Here is a 22,091-nt window from a genome sequence, read left to right on the forward strand (position 1 = left end):
TTCGCTGTGTCACAGATGGCTGCAGCATAGATTGCATGGAGTTTTGCACTGCATATTGCCGTCGATCTGTCAGTAATACATAACATCGTTGGGATACATAGTAGCTGGCGTACCTTATCCAAGTAGAGGATGAGGATCTCGCTCTGAGAGCACAGTGTTATTTTCCACTTTCTGAGCGTATCTGTCCTTTCCTGTGAACAGCTGAGTGTAAAATAAGGCGTACGGTTAAATCGTTTATGTGATATTCTTTTCTCTGTATGCATAGGACTTGTTTAGCTTCAGAAACGGAATCGGCAACAGATCGTTCATCGGTTTTATCATCACAGTACCCGATTTAAAATCATTTTGATGCGGTAAATCAGTCGGCATGCCAATATCCAAGAATAGTCATGGTGGCATCGGTTTTGTTGTTGCATTTCTGGAAGATGGAGGACACAATGCAGAACACTCAATGCACACAACTTTATGTTCTGCATTAAAACGTTCAGCCATTTTTAGTGATATTACATACTGAACTAATGAACTAAGTTCTAAATGTTTCTTAACATTAAAACAATGAACCTTTTTTTCTACGTACATGAATTCCATAGTGAGCTTGTAAGTGTCAATGTCTTTCTTTGTTTGCTGAAAGCCAAACAAAGAAGACAAGCATGTTAACTATTCAAATAAACAACCAACACAACAAAGTGTTTTTGGAGGTTTTCCTTAAGCTCTGAATGTACTCTATAGTACCACAGAAGAGCATGGACTTACTCTTAATAGCATCATCTTTCTCCATTTTAAAATTGGAGTCAAAGAATTTACAGTCCGATTTCTTTTCAGTAGGTCTGGGCGTAGTACAGCGACAGAATCTGCACATGGCAGCGTCTCGGGTCAGATTTTTGCGCTTTAATCTTACTGTAGACTCTATAAAAGCTCATGTATGCTCACGATAGAATGGCTTTTTAGGATCGCTGATTTATATTGAGAATTCGTTTATAAGCACCTGTTGTTGAATGCAGGCGTGTTGATCACCAAATCAAATCCATAATATAATAAGCGATACCTGGTGTTGAGATGAGACTACCGATGAAGGCAATGATGAATAACGAACATGAAACTCCCGTTGTATCAACAAAAAGCGTTCAAGAAAGCGAGCAATGAATGTAGTATACAAGATGCTCACCCTGTTTGACAGTGTGATGTGCGTTATGTCTTCTGATAACGTATTTGACTTGTTTTTCTCTTGCCATTGCAAGTCTATTTCCAGACTAAAGTTCTGCCGGTCTTTTACCTGCGTGTGATACTCTGCCAAGGCCTGAAACGCCATGATGGTTGACTAGAAAAGACAGAAAACTACTGAAATCCAGAGTCAATCACAGTAAACGGTGACGTGTTAGCATACAGTACCTGAGTGGAGTCATAACCCCCATAGTGAGACTGTTGTCTGGAAAGCCAGTGCGCTGCCCTTGCTGCTTTGTCAAACTCTTTTGCCTTAATAAGAGCTAGCACAGCGTAAGCCGTTGCCTCTTGCGAGTGATAGCTCCGTTCAGGGACATCCCAGTACAGATCGTCTGTTACAAACACAACGCAGACCGACTGTAAAGCTCAACAAGTCTCTCCGAACCATTTCCATTGGTTTATCACATGGCGAATCTTACCGGTGTAAACCCAAGCATCGGTATTCCTTTGTATATGTAATTTGGCCACATTAGAAATAATATGCGCTAACTCTATTTTTAAATGCAGTGTCTACAAAATGAGACACTGTGTGAAAAAGTGCTTGCTTTTGACGTCACACTAACAGGAGACCGTATATTGTCCTTCAGGATTTTACGGTAGACAGCAGAATTCACGGTTCCATTTATAACAGCAAGTCTTTCAGGTCCTGAAAGCAGCACAACAGCCCCAGATGATTACACTACCACCACCATATTTAACTGTTGGTGTGATGTTCTTTTCTTAAAATGCTGTGCTACTTTTACACCAGATGTAATGGGACACAAAGTATTTTTTCTAAATCTTGAGGATCATCAAGGTGTTTTTGGGCAAAACTGAGACAAGCATTTTTATTCTTTTTGCTCAGCAGTGGTTTTCTTCTTGAACTCCGCCCAGTCTCTTTCTTATGATGGAGCCATGAACACTGACCTTAACTGGAGGCAAGTGAGGCCTGCAGTTCTTTTAGATGTTGTCGTGGGGTCTTTTATGACCTCTTGGATGAGTCGTTGCTGTGCTAATTTTTGGTCCGCTGTACACTTCTGGTAAGATTTACCACTGTTCCATGTTTTCACTATTTGTGGATAATGGCTACTTTCTCATTTGTTTCTGAATCTCAACATGATGTGTAGCTTTTGAGGATCTTTTGGTCTACTTTGTCAGGTGTGGCAGTAATCAGGCCTGGGTTATTGTACTTAAGTGTACTTCATGTGTATCTATACGGTACACCTCATCTAGCTGCATCTAAGTTTGAGTTAACTCATTAGTACACAACTTAAATAATTGTAAGAGATTTCTAATTACATTCAAAATTACGGAGTACACATATATAAACTACTTAAAATAAAGTGTATTAAGGTTGTACTTAAGTGTAAGTAGCTGTGTAACACACTTTGTCTGTTACGTATGTCTAACAGTAGCAGCCTGTTACATCTACATTATGTTTAATAATTTAGTTACATATTTTCTAGTATTATTTCATGCTACAATTAAGTACCTAATCAGATAATTACTCTTTATTAAGACTCTGTGTTATGAAAACATCAGTGAGTATTAAAAACCATACTAAAGAGTTGACTCTGAACGCGGTTACTTCACAAGACAGCAAAACGATACTTTCTAGAAAGAAACAATTGTTACCCAGAATGGATTTTTTTTTACTGTTGTAATGGAGGTTACTGTCAAAATCTAGCATTTTTACAGCAATTTTTACAGCGTAGGATTTTCAGAAGGGGAGAAATCCACCCTCAGTATACCCATAATGTGTTTATGTTTCCTCTCAACATTATGCAAAAAAAAAATTCCTCTTGGACTTATTTTTAATGACTTGACTGACCTTTTTCTTGGGTAGAATGTTGAATCAGGATCTCTTTATTGAGTTTGTTCTCATTGGCCATGGCGTAGGACGTCAATGCCACCACATAAGGATCGGTCAGCTTTGAAATTCGATCTTCTAAGAAGGCAACAGCCGTACTGATGTTTTGACGCAGACTCTAAAAAAGTGCGTATAAAAAATAAAACCAATGATTTTGGTAAATAAAGTGGTGAAAGCGCTATACTTACGTTGGCTTTTTCAGCACATATTTCTTTTCCCTCTTGCATGGCGATCACAACAAAGGCCGTCAACAAGGCGTCAGCGTCATCACCCTGTACGTCACAGTGGAACAAAGCACTGAAAATGTGTTTTGCTATTGAGCTATCTTCACACAAATACATAGTGCAAATAAAATTATAAAAATAAATTAATTAAAATTAATTAAAAACTGCATCTATCGCTGGTCGCATAATATTGAGTTGCGCAACGGGCCGTAATACATACAGGTTGCTTCCAGACAACATACTTTTTTATCTTCTCTGAGCATAACTTAGTACGATTCAATGTAAATTTACCAGATTTTAGCAGAAAATAATATATTTGATCAATGTAGGGTTGGGTTAGGTCACTGTATTCATCGCGTGACCTCTCGTGTTGACTGGGATGCCAGCGCTTTCTCTGAAAAATAATGCCATAGCCTGTATTTTTACTGCACTTTTACTGCTAGCTGCCATTACCGTTTCCTTCCACGGATGAGTTCGTCATAGTGATATTTACCGTCATCGCACTATGAATTAAAGCCGCTTCCTCTTTAAAAGAGCCAACTGGTGTTTGTTTGTGGTGAATCAACCATTTGATGGCGCTGCAGAGCGTAACTTCTACACCTTTCTCTTTATTATCATTTAGAGCATCAAGTTTACTGGCCATGGCAAAGACTTTGGACACATATGCTGTCAGCCTATAACAGACAGAAACACATGGAAATCAGTTACAAGTAATAATCAGCGCTGTAAAGAGTACTGAAAAGATATGCTCAAGTAAAAGTATCGTTTCCTTCGAAAAATGTAGTGCGAGTTGGCTAAAAGTACACGCTCAAAAGAAACTGCTAAAGTAAGAGTAAAAGAAAAGTACTCATGAATGAGTAGTGAGTAGTGTGTACATTCTATAGTTCACATTCTTTTGTTTGTGATAAAAATAATGAAATATCTATCATCCAGCAGTTTTAATTTTAACATTTAATTTTAAAATTAAAACAGCACAGCAACGGTATTCAGTTGGAGAAAGATTACATTTATTCTCAGTGCAATCGTCCCCGTATTAGAGTTCTTCGTCAAACAAAGATTTTGGTTTGGACATAGACATTTACGGAGACATATGAAGATCTTGAGGTATTGAGGGCTGTACGGTAAGGTGGTCTTTCAAAGCCAGTGAGTGCACAAGTAGTCCAGTTTTCCTATACTGTCTTTCTAAAAAGCAATCTGGGTGCCACCAATCCAAACAATGGCTCCCATCATGCATCGCTGCACTGATTAAATTATGAGCTGAATCATTTTTTAGTAGCTTGTTTTGTGATGTTCAGCTGTTCAGATTCACACACCGACTCTCGATAGTATTCGTTAGTATTTTTTTTCCAAGTTTATTTTTTTCATGCTATCTTACTACTAATTTCTAATGGTTAATTGTAAGCATTTGGTTTTGATTAATTCTAGTTCATTCTAATTTGTTGAATTAATAATATTGCTTGTAATATTTTGAAACAATTGTATTGATTTAATATAGTGAATATTTTTTTACAGTGCTGGTAAGAACTTGCTACCAATAATCTTTAAAAATATTAAGGATAATAAAATAAGAAATTTAAATACCATGTGCTCCGGTTTTCTCTATATGAAGCATAGGATCCGTCAGGTTTCTGGGAAAACCAGCTGCCGCTGATAACCTTAATACAAATCGAATACAGAAGGAAAATTTATTTGTTTATTATTTATATACAGGTGCTGGTCATATAATTAGAATATCATCAAAAAGTTGATTTATTTCACTAATTCCATTCAAAAAGTTAAACTTTTATATTATATTCATTCATTACACACAGACTGTTATATTTCAAATGTTTATTTCTTTTATTTTTGATGATTATAACTGACAACTAATAAAACCCCAAATTCAGTATCTTTGGCGAACTTAAAAGTATGAGCACGTGACGGCACTCAATACTTTGTTGGAGCTCCTTTGCCTGAATTACTGCAGCAATGTGGCGTGGAGTCGATCAGTCTGTGGGACTGCTCAGGTGTTATGAGAGCCCAGGTTGATCTGATAGTGGCCTTCAGCTCTTCTTCCCTTCACAATATCCCATAGATTTTCTATGGGGTTACGGTCAGGCGACTTTGCTGGCCAACTAAGAACAGGGATGCCATGTTCCTTAAACCAGGTACTGGTAGCTTTGGCACTGTGTGCAGGTGCCAAGTCTTGTTGGAAAATTAAATCTGCATCTCCATAAAGTTGGTCTGCAGCAGGAAGCATGAAGTGCTCTAAAACTTTGTGGTATACGGCTACCAGCCTCCTTTGCAATGACCTTTTGTGTTTGTCTTCCTTGTGCAAGGCGTCAATGTTCATCTTTTGACAACTGTCAAGTCAGCAGTCTTCCTCATTATTGTGTATCTACAGAACTAGACTGAGAGACCATTTAAAGGCCTTTGCAGGTGTTTTTGAGTTAATGATCTGATTTTGAGTGTGGCACCAGGTGTCTTCAATATTCAACCTTGTAAAATTTCTGAGGTACTGAATTTGGGGTATTCATTAGCCCAGTATGTACGTTTTTATCTTTGAGAGTACTTTAATATTATAGTCAGATTCCTGTTATTCCTGCTGACCTGTGTTGATATGATTGATGGCTTCATTACGGCGCCCATGCCAACAGTCTCCCATTGATTGGTGCTGTCCAGATAATTAATGGCAGTGACAAGTAGGGTCATACTGAAACATGTTCTGCTCTCCACATCCACTGGGTTGGACAAGAAGACTACCCATATAATTTCCATTGATGGCCTGTTTGATTGTCTGAGCAATGTCTTCACCTGGAGAGATAAAATAATTTTTTTATAACGTTTCTTATGAGCTGTCATTTATGCAACATATGGTGAGAACAAAGACATACCAAAAAACTAGGGGTGTAAGAAAAATATAGTTACTGGGAGAGGAATTGTGCAACCAAATAATTTTTCTTTGTTAGACAAATATAGACACATATATTTAAAAGTATACACAAAATATACACTCCTCCATTGGCAGTGTAAATTTTGCCATTGGGAAAATTGTAAATGATGAACAATTGCTCCTTATTCATGTTTGAACATAAGTGCGCAATACAGGACTGATTACTTTCAGTGTTACTTTATATGTTATGTTGTGAAACAACAGTGATTGGCATGTTGTTCCAGGATCAGCAAGGATGTTAATCCAAGAACACGTTGTACTTGGTAAAATAACGTTTGTTGTCTTGGTTGAGCAATTTTGAGTCTTGCCCACTGAATGCCTATGAAATTCTTCAGCAGGGTTTCTTGATCTTCACTTATGAATTTTAGAACGAATACCATAATTGAAGTATAGTTAGTGTAGCAAAACCATGGTGTAACTATTAACTCATCTCACAAATTATAGAATATCTCTTACCTTAAAAAAAAACACACATACGACTTCAAATATTCATGAAATTAACCATGATATGTATTTTTCCTTACCAATAATTGAGATGTATGTGTAAGCATCTGTGTCTGGAAGACGATGAGCTGGTGTGTTGTATTTAAAAACCAACGTTTTTTCCCCTAAACCATTTGGGAAGAGAAACAGAAGAACAGTAAGACATAGGAAGAGTCACAAGTCTCATGAAGCTTTATCTGGTCATAACTAGTTCTGATTATATTTAAATGACTTGTTGTTGTGTGCTTCACAGTAAATCTCACCATTCTTAACAGGATTGAGCTCCACATTTTTTCTATGTATCGAGTCAGCACACCTTCAGACTGAAACACGGACAGCATTAAATCCTTGTGGTGTTTCCTGTTCTTGTATTGATTGTAATGCTAAAAATGACTTTTTAGACATACCACCACCTTCAACGGCTTTTTCACTCCATCAGTGTAATCATATGCTGAAGCTTTGACCTCAATCGTGTAAACTCCCAGTTTCATGGGAATAATCACGTATGAAATGAGGCACGCTGGAACCTTTTTAACATTTACTTTCATTCTAGATTTGCCTTTCTTGCTTGCGGAGCTGCAAACATCTTCTGTCTCCATAAGCTCCACACGCACCTTGTGAAAACAGGATAACTGACACAAAACTGCAGCTTTGCATTATTGGGCTGAAACGGTACGGTTCCAGCTGTGATTCCATGGCATGGCACAATTACAAGAGATACGAGAGATACTCGGCTTTATTCTCTTTAGTCTGTCTTTTGGCATCGAAACCTTCGACTGAATCTGATTCTTCAGGAGAAAGACAGTAAACACGGCATCGTCTAAATTGTTTTTAGTTTTAGTCGAACCACGCAGCAGATTTGTTCTGAATTATTCTTATCTCAAATCGTCCCACTCTAACATTTTCATCTCGTTTTTTTTTTTTTTTGACAAAAATGGCAATAGATTTTTATTCAAACATCTTGAAATGGTTTTCGTGCACTGTGCGCATGTCAAAAGATCAAATATAATTGTGTCACATAAACAGGCACATCAATCTGATTACTTTACTCAGTGTTTGAAAATCTACCTTGAGGTCCATTCTCGAGTAGTTGTGAATAATGGCCTTGATTTCCAGTTGTTCGCCTCGCATCGACTGAGTAAGGCATCTTTAGGTCAATGAAAAGCTCTTAAAAACAACTATCTCCTTAGGTTCTGCCACACAGATGCCTTTAAGGAGGAACACAGACACGCGGGAGGATTTAAAGCAGCAGATTCTGGATGATGATGTTTTTCGGAGCATGTATTCTGGGTTTGCAGCTTCATCTTACCGAGTGTTGGTGACAGACTCACAGCCAAGATCTGCCAGGTAGTGATAGAGTCTTTTAGGAAGAACCGTTCTGTGACTGATGTTTCTGCACTGGAAAGTAAATGTAATAACTTTTTAAGTACTCTTTTACTGTTTGTTATCATTACAGAGTTTATAGCAGGGATGGGATACATTTCCTCCAGGAATCATTAATTCAGTCACAACAATAAAGCAAATAATGCAGTGGCTTCATTCAGTTAATGTTGGCATCTGATAGTATCAAATATGTTTTGAAGATTTTACTTACCATTTCTCACAAGTGGGTAGATCAATCACCTTCCAAAACCAACTCTCAGGGAAATGCGTGCACGGACGCGTAATCTCTTCAGAGTCTGTATAATAATCTTCATCATCCGCGCCTGTTTTAACAGATAAAATAATTAATTAATGAAATAATAGACCCTTTAAAGCAAGAGAACATGTACATGTTGGATAACTAATTCAAATCCAATCAAAAAAACAATATAAATAGCTTCAAACAGGAATCAGAGATAATGAATTTTGATGAACTGTTACACAAAATTAAGTCATGTTGACACCAATATTCTTTGGACATAATTAAAATTTTGTGACAAACTGCGAGTCAGAATCAGCTCTTCCTCTTCAATCATCATGTTCTTGTTCATCGTTTTAATCCGGTCGCAGCAGTAAAGGAAGGCGTTGACGCAGCCTTCTCCTTCGACAATGTACGTGGCTCTTTGTTCACAGGTGTAGCCGAGTATATTTTCCCTCATCCCATCAACGCAGCACTGCTTCAGTTCACCAGAGTATTCATCGGCTGAGAAAACAACCCAGTAACACGAGAGGTCATGCAATGATTACAGCGACGTCATACCATCCTCATCCTCATCCTTATTAATTACCTATAAAGCCCTGAATGGTTTAGCTCCTCAATACTTGAGCAAGCTCTTATCACATTATAGTCCTGCCTGGTCGTTTGATAATACCTAGAATATCAAAATCAACCGCGGGCGGCAGATCCTTTTCCTATCTAGCACCTAAACTCTGGAACAATCTCCCTAACCCTGTTCGGGAGGCAGACACACTCTGTCAGTTTAAATCTAGATTAAAGACATATCTTGGTTTTCATCAAAATATCTTAACTTGTATTCAGGATATTTAACACAGAATCATCTCACCCAGTGTACTAGTGATCTGCAGGAGACTGTCAGCTCTTCGTTTTCTCTTTGCATGGACGGTACATTCAGGCACTAGAGGACATTTCGTTTGAAAACATTAGTTTACTTTAAAAATAAAATTAAAGAACACACACAGTTAACTTGATTTAGTAAACCTAATCCAATAAGTTCCAAAAAACGAGCAACTAAAACAACAGGAAACTCACAACAAACAGCATTGATCATTCATAAAAACACATAACACTTTCTATGTAAGTAATCAATATAAGTTGGACCTGTTCTGGGGCTGGTTCCTCCTGCAGTGTTGGATTCAAACATCAGACCTGCATCAGTGAAAACCCCCATGCCGTCCCTTCCTCCTCCTGCTGTACATGCAATGTCATGCTTCTCTATGACGTCCCAGATCTACAGATGAACACGATCGCGTGTTATACATACTCATACTTTTAAAAGCTAAAACAACAAATGTGTAAGTGTTCTAATGTCTTATATTGGTTTTAGGATTATTCACGAAATTTTATAACTCGCTATATTTTTTAGAATTCATTATGCGCTCGTTATAACGCCTTGAGAATGACCTTACGATGTAATATAAGTACAGGATTCATAGAAAGTGTTACTGATGATTGTGCCATAACATCTCAAAAAGACTCTTCACCTGAGTCTGACTTAGTCTGTTCTTGTTGAGGACATGCACAGCCTTATCAACCACCACCAGACCAACTTTAGATCCAGGATCTCCAGTTATTTGCAGCTTGACTTCATCTCCTGTGCCATATGTGTCCTCCGTCTTGTCCTTTAACTTAAGGTTGAGCTGTAATAATAATAATAAATGACACTGCACTCTTAGGGACCACGGAGGTACAATTTTGTTCCTATGGGAACAAAACATTTAATTGTATCCTAAGGACCTATTGCATACATATAAAGGTCCCATATTGTACACCTTCTTGGAGTTTTATATTAGGTGTTGATGTCCTAAAGAATCTATATTGCCCTAGACCTAATTTATGATGAAATATGGGGCCCTTTAAAGGTACCATTATGTACCCACAATGTGTTTTAAAAGCAGAGGTGGTAAATCCAGGTTCAGGTTTTGTTCCAATCATCAGGATTTGCTAATAAACAGATGTGCGACCAAGTCATTCCTTTCAAGTCACAAGCAAGTCTCAAGTCAAATCCCAGTCTTTAAAGTCTTGTTTCTCATTAGTCATTAACTAATGTTAATGATATAATTAAGAGACAAATTAAATGACGATTGTGGATTAGTGAGGAATACCTTCTGTTTACAATGAGCATCAGTGAAGAAGAGAGGAAATCAACTGAAATAGATAAATAAAAAGCACCAGCGATACGATATTTGCAGATACCGATACTGATTCGATTATTTTGATGCTACATGCCTAGTTTACATGAGCAGTTATATTTTTTAACTACATTGCCAACAAAATGCATTTAATTTTTAAATTGCATTTATAATAAAAATCTTACCAAAACATTATTCTTTTTAAATAAAAGAAAAGTAAATAGGGGAAAATAAATAATGTCACAGTCGAAGCCTTCAGTATTTACTGCCAAACACATCTAACATTTGCTCTGTCACAGATCTAACAGTTAAATTTCCTTGAAAAATCAATTGATCAACGTTTTCAACATTGGCAAATGCAAAATATTAAAAGGACATGGGAAGTGTCAAAATAAAGGTATCGCATACCAATTTTTACATGTGGCGTCAATGCAATTTAGTGGATATCGATTTTGAGGTATTGTTACACCCCTAATGATAATTGTGTCATCATATTAAAATATATAATATATATATATATATATATATATATATATATATATATATATATAAAACCACTAATCAGTTCAGTAATCTCTGTTTTTCAACAGCTTGGGTATTGCTACAGACCGAGACCTAACAGAGGAGTCAGGAGCTCAGCTAAAACAAACACTGATCTCTATGATGGTGATATCATTTTAAACAATAAAACATCAACATCTTATCCTCTGTAATTCTCAGTAACAGCAGGTCTTCATTACTAATGCACAAGCATTGTTTAATTAATTATCTCATTAACTTCAACTCTTTGAGGACTCAGGATTTGACTCGAGACCAGCTTGTGACTTTAAAGGAATGACTGGTTAAATCAGCGGCTGAGTTTATGGCTAGAATAAAAATATGACTTCTACTTCCTGACCTCTGCTTAAAGGAACAACTAGAGATACAAAACTGTACCCTTCAGGGGACCACACCAGTGACGGCCACTTGTACCATAAAAGGTACCGATTTGTACCTTTATTCTGAGAGTAGTTCTTTGGCACTTCATCAATTTTTTGTGATTGTTGACCCACCGTTTCCATGCACGTGTCTGTCACATCGAGCCTGACTGAATCAGACACCACCTCATTCCAGCCCACATGATAATATGCCAAAAAGCGAAACAGCGGCACCATGTCTTTGGTTACAAGCAGAGACAAAGACACTAGAGACTGTTCTTCCCTCTTATACCTGTTTACTTGAACGATCTGACCTTTACTCAAGATCTGAAAATGAAGGAGAAATGAAAAGATGCTATATGGTTTCAAACACAAGCTATCAAATAATGAGATAGAAACAAAGAACTGAAATGTTTCTGGTGCAGCAAACTAAGAAATAGCCAATCTTTACCATGTAGGTGAAATCTTGACCACTGACTCCTGTGTTTAAACTGACTTTCACTGAATCTCCAATTTTACGGTCTGCAGTATCAATGCCGATGTGCAGGTAGTCGTTGGAGCCATCTTTGGTTATGTAGGCATGGGCTGTCATCTTCTTCACTGCCTGCTGTTCATCACCTAATGTTAGATCTTTGGTTTTTGCCTGGGAAAGGAATAAAGGCATTGGTTTCTGATGTTCTTTGTTCAGGTCCACTGCTTGCTCAACAGCTGTTAACTTATCTATTTTGTACTTAATCAACAGTGATGGCAGGTCTTACAGTAATCTCCAGTGTAGAAGATCCTCCTTGGTGTTGATAGTAAACTTTGCAATGCCGTTGGCATTTGTTGGATTTCTGTACACTTCAGAGTTGTTCTTAACTTCCACTTCGACATCCACCTTTGCAGCAGGTGTTTGATCAGGATTTGTTACATAAACCTTTTTTAGAAAAAAAAAAACAGAACAGTAATTTCTGTTAATATACTGATGCGATTGTTTCTACATCATTTTAGGTTCCAAACTTTCTGGCTAACAATTGCTCTGAATTGAAATAAATTCAGATTCTGGAAGATATTATAAATTTATGGTTTTATACTAGTAGGGATAACTGAGCATGTAACAGGTGTGGGCGTGCCAAAAGGTTTCTCATTGGTGAAAGGAGTTATACTGTGTTGGCCAATCAGCGTTAGGCCGGGCATACACTGTGTGATCATGGTCCGATTTTGAGCCAAATTTTGACTCTGCAAATTTCATCTTAATTTAATTCATGTTGCTGTCTGTTTATTCCAGTGCAGGGATCCTCCTATTCAATTGAGTCTTTCTGCTCATGGTTAAGATTATATGACACATTGGCATTCATCAGTTCATTTTAATAACCGAATAAAAAGGTTTGAACAATTATTCTTTGAGCCAGAGAACAAGCTTGTCAAAACTATTCACAAGCTTCTTTGTTAACTGGCGAAAAACATGGATATTTCAAGCAGCAGCTCTAACTCATTAATTTCAGAAAACAACTGGACCAGCGGCTCTACATTCATTTTGCATATTACATTTTAGCAGGTTGTTTCTTGATTGCCAACTACTGACCTGGCATGCATATAGTATTCTTTAATGTGTGTGTATTTGTTTATACATCTATAATTAATTGGGGAGGAGTGGCATATGCATTGCTTATTGCATATTGTGTATTTTTCCAAAAACAGCTAACCTGAAAGTATTATAGTAATATTCAGAATTCAACATGTACATTTCAAGAACGTTCTTTACCAAGGCGTCGAAGGGTCTCCCAGGTTTGAAGTACTGTGATGTTTTTCTGAAGTGGATGGTGTGCAGCGACGTCACAATCTGAATGCCTCTCCTTTCTGCTTTCACCATTTCACTTCCTGAAACACACAGTTAGCTTCTCACATAAAAACCTTTTACACACGCATGTAAACATATGCATATGGACCTGTTGAGTCTTACCGCTGTGTGTTAGCAGACTGACTGAAACATAGATCATTTGTCCAACCAGCTGGGTAATGTTCAAACAGCTCTTAGAGATAGTCTGATTGGTCAGTTTTACAGTACCCTCGCCTTGCACAATCTATTCATATAAGAGAAAAACAGTAACATCAGTTCACAAGACACAGTGAAAAGCTAATTAGGCTGGTTTTAGCTGGTCTCCCAGCCTGGTCTTGGCCAGTTTAAGCTGGTCAGCAGGCTTTAGAGGGTTTTGTCCACATTGTCAGGCTGGTCGACCAGCTAAAACCAGCTACTTTCAGCTTAAACCAACTAGGACCAGCCTGTTTTTTTCAGCAGAGTAGGTGAGGAAAAGTTTTTTTTTAGTGTCTAAGATGTCTAATGTGTCTAACCTGAACTCTTTCCAGAGATGTAGGAATACTTGTTTTCTTCTCACCGTCCATCACACCAAACACCACAAATGCTTCTCCTTCCACCTTAGGTCCAAACAGATACCTGCAAAAGCATATTTAGTTTCTGCTTTATAATATGCTTTATATCCTTTACATTCATTGTTATCTGACTTAAAAAGCAGCTTGGAATGTTTGCGTTTCATAAAATAACAAATGGTTATTTGTGTCCACAGAAGATCAAAATTGCAACAAAGAATTCACTCTCCAGCATGACTTAAAGCGAAGACTCAGTGACATTTCACCCACGAGGCCCAATATAAATAGGCAGGTAAATTAGATCACATGACTAACACATCTGACAATAATCAGGCAATCAAAAATGGCGGGAAAATGCAGTGTAGGGCAAGGACAAAAACAGAGACATCACAGAAAAAGCACAATAGCGGCCACTAGGGACCCAAAACAGAATAAACTCCTAACAGGACCCTCCCCTCTAGGAGCGTCTCCTGACGATCTTTGGACAGTTCGGGTGAGTACGATGGAATTCCTCACAAAGTTTTTTGTCCAAAATGTCACGAGCAGGAACCCATGACCGCTCCTCGGGTCCATAGCCCTCCCAGTCAACAAGATACTGAATTCCACCCCGCACACAGCGGGAATTGAGCAAAGCGGTGGATGGTGAATACAGTCTCTCCATTGATGAACCGGGGGGAGGAGGGGGCTTTAGGGGCAGGGGCATGTGGAGACAACAGCACAGGGCGCAACAGAGAAACATGAAAAGTGGGGTTTATCTTAAGGGATCGGGGCAACAGGAGCCGATAAGTCACAGAGTTGATCCTGCGAAGCACAGTAAAAGGGCCTACATAGCGAGGGGCGAGCTTACGAGACTCAACCCGCAGGGGAAGATCTTTGGAAGACAGCCAGACCCTTTGGCCTGGGCAGAAATGTTGAGCTGGTCTCCTGTGACGATTGGCCTGGGACTGGTTGGACCTGGATGTCTGCAGTAATGCCCTGCGGGTTTTACTCCAAATTCTCCTACAGCGCCTGATGAAGTGTTGTACTGAGGGAACCCCAGTGTCCTCCTCCTGTTCTGGAAACAGGGGGGGTTGGAAACCAAATTGGCACTGAAAGGGAGAAACCTTGGTAGCAGAGGACTGGAGGGTGTTGTGAGCATATTCTGCCCACGGCAACCAGGTGCTCCATGAAGATGGGTTGTCCATAGCCAGGCTCCTCAAGGTGGCCTCCAGTTCTTGGTTGAGCCTCTCCGTCTGCCCGTTGGACTGGGGATGGAAGGCGGAGGTGAGACTGGCAGTGGCACCGAGGAGTCTGCAGAATGCTCGCCACACCCAGGAGGAGAAGTGGGGCCCTCGGTCCGAAACAATGTCCTGAGGAAGACCAAACACTCGGAAGACATGATTGAACATTAGTTTGGCAGTCTCAAGGGCCGAAGGAAGCTTCAATAAAGGAATAAATCGACAAGCCTTAGAGAACCTGTCAACTACAACTAAAATAACTGTGTTACCTTTCGGATTCTGGGAGCCCAGTGATGAAGTCTGCCGACACATGGGACCAGGGGCGCTTTGGGATAGGAAGAGGGTGAAGCAGACCTTGAGGGCGCTGACGTGGGTTCTTACTCTGGGTGCACACTGAACAGGCCAACACAAAGGTCTTAACGTCCTTTCCCATGCCTGGCCACCAGAAATGTCTCTGCAGGAATTCCAAAGTTCTTTGGGACCCCGGGTGTGCAGTAAGGTGGGAGGAGTGACCCCACTGGAGAACCTTAGATCGTACCTGGCGAGGTACATACAAAAGACCAGGTGGACCTGTTCCAGGGTCTGGGTCTTGATGTTGGGCATTCCTAACAGCTGCCTCAACACCCCACCGGATAGGGGCAACAATACGGGAGGGTGCTGACTTCACTCACTTTACCAGTAGGAGAAAACTGCCTAGACAAGGCATCTGGCTTAGTGTTCTTTGAGCCTGGGCGATATGACAGGGTGAAGTCAAAGCGGCTGAAAAACATAGCCCACCGAGCCTGGCGAGGGTTAATGGCGTTTTGCTTGCTGGAGGTACTCCAAGTTCTTGTGGTCTGTCAAAACCAGAAACGGGTGTTGTGCTCCCTCCAGCCAGTGTCTCCATTCATCAAGAGCCTTCTTCACTGCAAGCAGCTCACGATCTCCTACATCATACCGTGATTCAGTTGGGTTGAGACGGTGAGATAAGTAGGCACAGGGGTGCAGTCTACCATTAGACCGCTGAGAGAGGACTGCTCCTATGCCAGCGTCCGATGCATCAACTTCAACAATAAAGGGCTGCCCTGGATCAGGGAGGACCAGTATGGGCGCTGAGGAAAAGCGGAGCTTGAGGTCTTGAAATGCTTCCTCTGCCTTGGAAGTCCACTCAAAAGAAGCTCCATTCTTCTTGGTGAGTGCAGAGATAGGTGCTGCCACTGAGCTGAAGTTCCGGATAAACTTGCAATAGAAGTTTGCAAATCCAAGGAATTGCTGGACCTCTTTCAACGATTTAGGAGTGGACCACTTCCGTACAGCTTCAGTTTTTGACGGTCCATCTGGACCTGCCCTTCCCTCAAGACAAATCCAAGAAATGAGACCTCTGAGACATGGAATTCGCACTTTTTGTGGTTTAACAAAAGGTGGTTCTTCAAAAGTCGTTGAAGGACCCTCCGTACATGAACCCGGTGCTCCTGTAGTGACTTAGAGAAAATGAGTATATCATCAAGATAGACAAACACAAAATGATTTATCATATCTCTAAGCACATCATTAATAAGAGCCTGAAAGACTGCATGTGCATTAGTAAGACCAAAAGGCATCACCTGGTATTCATAGTGTCCTGAGGGGGTATTGAAGGCGGTTTTCCATTCATCCTTGCCTAATACGGATAAGGTGGTGGGCATGGCGCAGGTCAATTTAGTGAAAACAGTGGCACCCTGGAGCACGTCAAAGGCTGTGGACATCAGCGGAAGTGGGTATCTATTACGGATAGTCATCTTATTCAATCCACGGTAATCAATACAAGGTCGGAGCCCACCGTCCTTCTTGCTGACAAAAAAAAATCCGGCCCCAGCAGGCGAAGTGGATGGTCGAATAAATCCAGAGGCCAAGGCGTCCTTGATGTAGTCATCCATGGCCTTGCGTTCTGGCAGAGAGAGGGAAAAATTCGTCCACGTGGAGGACTGGTGCCAGGGGAGAGATCAATTGCACAGGCACTCAATAGGCAAAACTAGAGGACTGGAAAAGAGGCAGGTAAGCGTGACAAGTAGGACCCCACTCAATGACACGGCCAGTCACCCAATCAATGTGGGGTTGTGTGGGTAAGCCATGGGATGCCAAGAATTACTGGAAATTTGGGTGAATGGATGAGATGCAAGGAAATCTCTTCTCGATGGGCTTCAGACTGGAGGCGCAAGAGAGGTTACTTGAGTGAACCTTGCCATCACCCAATGCTTGGCCGTCTAGAGCAGAAACTGACAGAGGAACGTTAAGAGGAATAAGTGGAATTTTGAACTTGAGGGCAAAGTTTGTGTCCATAAAATTACCGGTTGCCCCTGAGTCCACCAGGGCCATACAAGAATGAACAGACTCACCCCAGGAGATGGAAATGGGAAGGTAGACTCCTTGGCCAGGAAACTCGGGAGACAGAGTAGCTCCGTCACAACCCTCCCTCGGCTGGGACGGATCTGCTCTTTTCCCAAGAGCTCTGGGCATGAAACTCGAAAGTGGCCTGGTTTGCCACAGAAGATGCAGCACCTTTCTCTTCTTCGGCGCTCTCTTTCAGCTGCTGACAAGCGGGTGCGGCCAATCTGCATAGGTTCTGGGGAATCAACTGACAATGATGAAGGGTTCCAGAATTCGATTATCCAGGCGAATGGCATGTGAAATCAAGGAGTCCAGGTCACTGGGAAATTCCAGAGAGGCCAATCCATCCTTAACAGCATCTGATAGACCATGATGGAATGCAGAGACCAGGGCAGGCTCATTCCACCCACTAACAGCTGCAAGGGTCCGGAATGAAATGGCATAGTCAGCAACACTGTTTCTTCCCTGCTGGATTGACATTAGTCGTTTAGCAGCATCCTGGCTGAGACTCAAAGCATATCTTCTGAAAACCTCTTGAAATCAGAGCACTGCCTTTGCCAGATGGAGGTTGACCATGCCCGGGCTTTATCAATTAGCAGGGTTATCACATATGCAATCTTAGATCGGTCAGTAGGATAGGATGCAGGCTGTAGCTCAAATGTAAGCTCGCACTGAGTTAGGAAGCCGGCACTCACCCTGCTTGCCATCATACCTCTGTGGTGCTGAGGTACCTCAGTTCCATGAGCAGGAGGCATTGGCTGTGCTGGGAGCTGGGGAAATCAGGCTCTGAAGAGTCGTTCCAATTTGCTGGAGCATGGCATCATGGGCGCCAGAATCTCCTGTTGGTTGGTCAGTGCTTGGCCATGTGTATCCATGGTGGATCCGAAGCTGGTGATAGCCGCCATGAGTTTCTCAAACTCTGTAGCAGGAACACTGTGCGCAGCCTCTGCTGAGTCAGTCATGACTGAGTCTTCTGTCAAGAATCAAACCCGGGTCGCTGGTGTGAAAGGTAAAGTTCAATCAAAGTGAGCTACTCAGGAGACTCAAGTGCAGAGGTGTAAAAGTCTTCTCAGAGTTTATTTCAAGAACTTAGAATCCACAGAAGATCAAAATTGCAACAAAGAATTCAAAAAATAGAAATGATAAAGTCCAATAAACAGCACAGGGCAGAACTGAGAAAATCATGAAAACTTAACTTAACATCCACAGTGGAAATCCAAGAATGCAAGGCAAAACAAAAAACAAAACTTAAAGGATAATCACAAAAACTTAACTTTCTGGCTTAAGGACAGAGATAAAGACTAGAAAAACAGGTCACTCCAGCATGACTTAAAGCGAAGACTCAGTGACATTTCACCCACAAGGCCCAATATAAATAGGCAGGTAACTTAGATCACATGACTAACACATCTGACAATAATCAGGCAATCAAAAATGGCGGGAAAATGCAGTGTAGGGCAAGGACAAAAACAGAGACATCACAGAAAAAGCACAATAGCGGCCACTAGGGACCCAAAACAGAATAAACTCCTAACATTTAGTGAATACATCTGAAATCAGTTAACTCTAACTGTAAATGCAATTGCAATAATGGTGAGGTCGCTAAAGCGTTCTGTTAATTCACCAAAGATTTTGACAGAAATAACAAAATAAAGTTTAGTTTGGCTGCATGATGATGCGTTATTTTGTAGCAGATTCAGTTTTTTTTCTTACTTGGCTTCAATGTCGACTGTCAGACTCTCATCATCCACATGGAAGAATGACTTACTGGGCTTTAATTTGACTTCAAACGTTGGAAGCACTAAAAACGAACCAGACAAAAGACACCCGATGTGACAAGTTTACTTTTGACATTCCTGTTTGTAGACATGTGACTTACCGTAATCTTTGACCTCAAAGTCTTCAGTGAACGTCTTCTGAGGAGTGTTAGAAATGAGCGACCACCTTCCAGATCCCAGACCTGAGACAAACAGAACACCTCCAGAATCATACACGTCTTCATGACATCAAAACAGATGACAACAGACTATGAACAGCTGGATTCTGCTGCTATTTGTTAAATATTTATCAGACATTGACCTTAAGCATATGTTTGGTTAAATAGCTTCAGTCCTGATAGACTTTTACTCACCAGGCAACATTAGGGATATGATACGTTCCAGACTTTATTCCATTTAATGTATGTATATTATATGATTCAACTGTGATGCCTTGTGGATTCTTCAAAAACAAGACAGATAGATCATCAAATGCTCACAACACTAAAAAACATTATTCACTGTTTTTACTCAATTAAAATTGTTTTAAAAGACGGGCGATAAGGAATCTTGCTCCACCTATGTACATATCGCTTCACCTCTTTCATCTTTCACTCAGTCCATCAAAATAGACAGACCAAAGCAAGATGGCGATGCTGAAGAGCTCAGGAAAAGTAGCTTAAAAATGGTGGCAATAATCATAATTTATGAACTTATTCATTAAAAACACAAGCTTTACACGATAAACATGATTTCTGTATTGTCTCCATGCAATCAACCAAAACGCCATGCTGTCTTATTTATTTTTGATGGTTAATTGTAAGCATTTAATTTGGCTAATTCTAGTGAATTCTAATGTGTTGAATTAATAATACTGCTTGTAATATTGTGAAACAATTTTATTGAATAAATCATTGTTTTACAGTGTGCAGTTGTTTGTGTGTGTGTGTGAAGTAACCATTATTTCCACTTTGATTGCAGTATTGTTAAATGGTTTCAGGTTGGGCATCAGAGAGAAGATCCTGTAAAGAACTGCAAAAGAATGTTTTAAAACATAATTTTTATGCATTTTAGACTTGTACGCATACACATCGTCAAGTGTGAACTTTAAGGCCCAAGTATAGAACGTTATTTTGCATAAAGCGACAAATCTCTGTAATGACAAATTGTGTGCCGTAAAAAAATAAAACTGACATTATTTATATATATATATATATATATATATATATATATATATATATATATATATATATATACAATGAAAAATTCCAAGGAGTGGCATTAGGGAGCCATATTTAAGGTACTCTTTCGTTGAAGCGCTGTATGTTTTTAGCACTTAATCATACCTGTGCTATCAGGCGTGTAGATGGGTTTGTCTGTTTGGATAAAGATATATCCGGTCTGAAATGAGAGCATAACCACTTTCTCCAGAATGACGGATGGAAACCTAGCTTGTAGATACACATACTGCTTCTCCAGCGGATCATCAGAGAACAGATTCCTATCAGCAGGATCTAAATACAAGAAAATATTTACATTCAGTCATTGATTTTGGACCATTACTCTTGGTCCTAAAATCTGATTAGTCTATCCAGCCACAGGATATTCATCAACTGTTTGTATCGCTCTGCTTACATCAGTTCTCACAACGGTTGTTATGGTTGATCCACTACTTTTATAAATATCATTGTGTCACTGAATGTCGTCGTTAGGCAAGAAAGGGCACTGTAAAAAGTTGTTGCTTTAACGAGGTACTTCTATCTGATAGTACGAATACTACAATTTTGTTGTTGTAACCTAGTTCAGTCAAGTTTATGCAACAGAAAACATGTCATTTCAACTTAAATTCATTATATTGACCCAACATACAACTTCCAGTGAATCAGCACATGGTCACTGTCTAGGGGCCTTGTTTTCAAGTGCGCCTTCTCTGTTCTTCTGCTGGTGGTTCTCAAACAGCGTGTGACCCTGGCAACACGATTGCTGAAATATGATTGGATAAAAGCTCTAATATAAACATACACTACTGGAAGCAGCGCAACCAAGAGAAATGCTATAGCTAATAGACAATTCTAATACACATTCAGAGGAAATAAAGTAAAACAAAGTCAGGGATTCATTTATATATATATATATATATATATATATATATACACACACACTTTAGACAGACACACAACAATGAACTGATGTGTGCAAAATAAAACTCTGGAACATCAAAAGTGCAAAACAGACACACTCTCATATTCAAATAAATTATTATATAAAATGTTAATTATACAGCCACAGCAGCATTTTACATTTAACGCATTAAGTAAAAGTGTGAAAAGTGGCATCACCTTTATATCTGTAAGGTTCTGGAAATTGTTGTCCTTAGTCAGTGTCACTGATTTGACAGTATTTCTGTGTTCTTTTAGGTGGTTCATTACTGTGATCTTCACTTGAAAGGGATCTCAGAGTAATCCTGAGCCTCCACAAACACGTTCTCTGAGGAACCCACTCTCAGCAAATTAGAAGCTAACAGAACGTATCTGAGGAGATCGAACCAGAATGTTTGAGGACGAATCTGTTAGTAACTCCATGAAGAAACGGCCGCGTTTGATACTCACAGAGGTTCACATAATGTGAGGAGCGGCGAGGAGAGAAGAGCAACAGTCAGAAACAGCAGCTTCACGTCCATCCTGATTGTTTGAGCGTCTCTTCCTGTGAGCATCTGTGAACTTAAACCCCCCTCCGCCAGCCTCAGAGTCCAGACTGATCGCTCTCAGTCGTTCTGTTTGCATTTGATAATGTTTTATCAAACTGGGGTTTTTTTTGTAATAATATGCTGCTTCAGTTTACAGATGTACAATTTAAAAACACCAAGTACTATTCAGGCAACAAACTGGTTGTGTTTTCATTTTTATCATTTTTCCCATTGTTTCCTATCTTCCAGAATCAAACACACAAGAATCTAGAAGAAAATGTTGTTGTTTTTGGTCTTCTG

General features: G+C 39.8%; 1 pseudogene; it reads right to left on the reverse strand.

The window, feature by feature from the left end:
• Window positions 1–114: 114 nt before the first annotated feature.
• On the reverse strand, window positions 115–21,847 carry LOC122342298 (annotated as a pseudogene).
• Window positions 21,848–22,091: the final 244 nt, after the last annotated feature.

This window comes from Puntigrus tetrazona, chromosome 4, assembly GCF_018831695.1.
Source record: "Puntigrus tetrazona isolate hp1 chromosome 4, ASM1883169v1, whole genome shotgun sequence".
Classification (NCBI taxonomy): domain Eukaryota; kingdom Metazoa; phylum Chordata; class Actinopteri; order Cypriniformes; family Cyprinidae; genus Puntigrus; species Puntigrus tetrazona.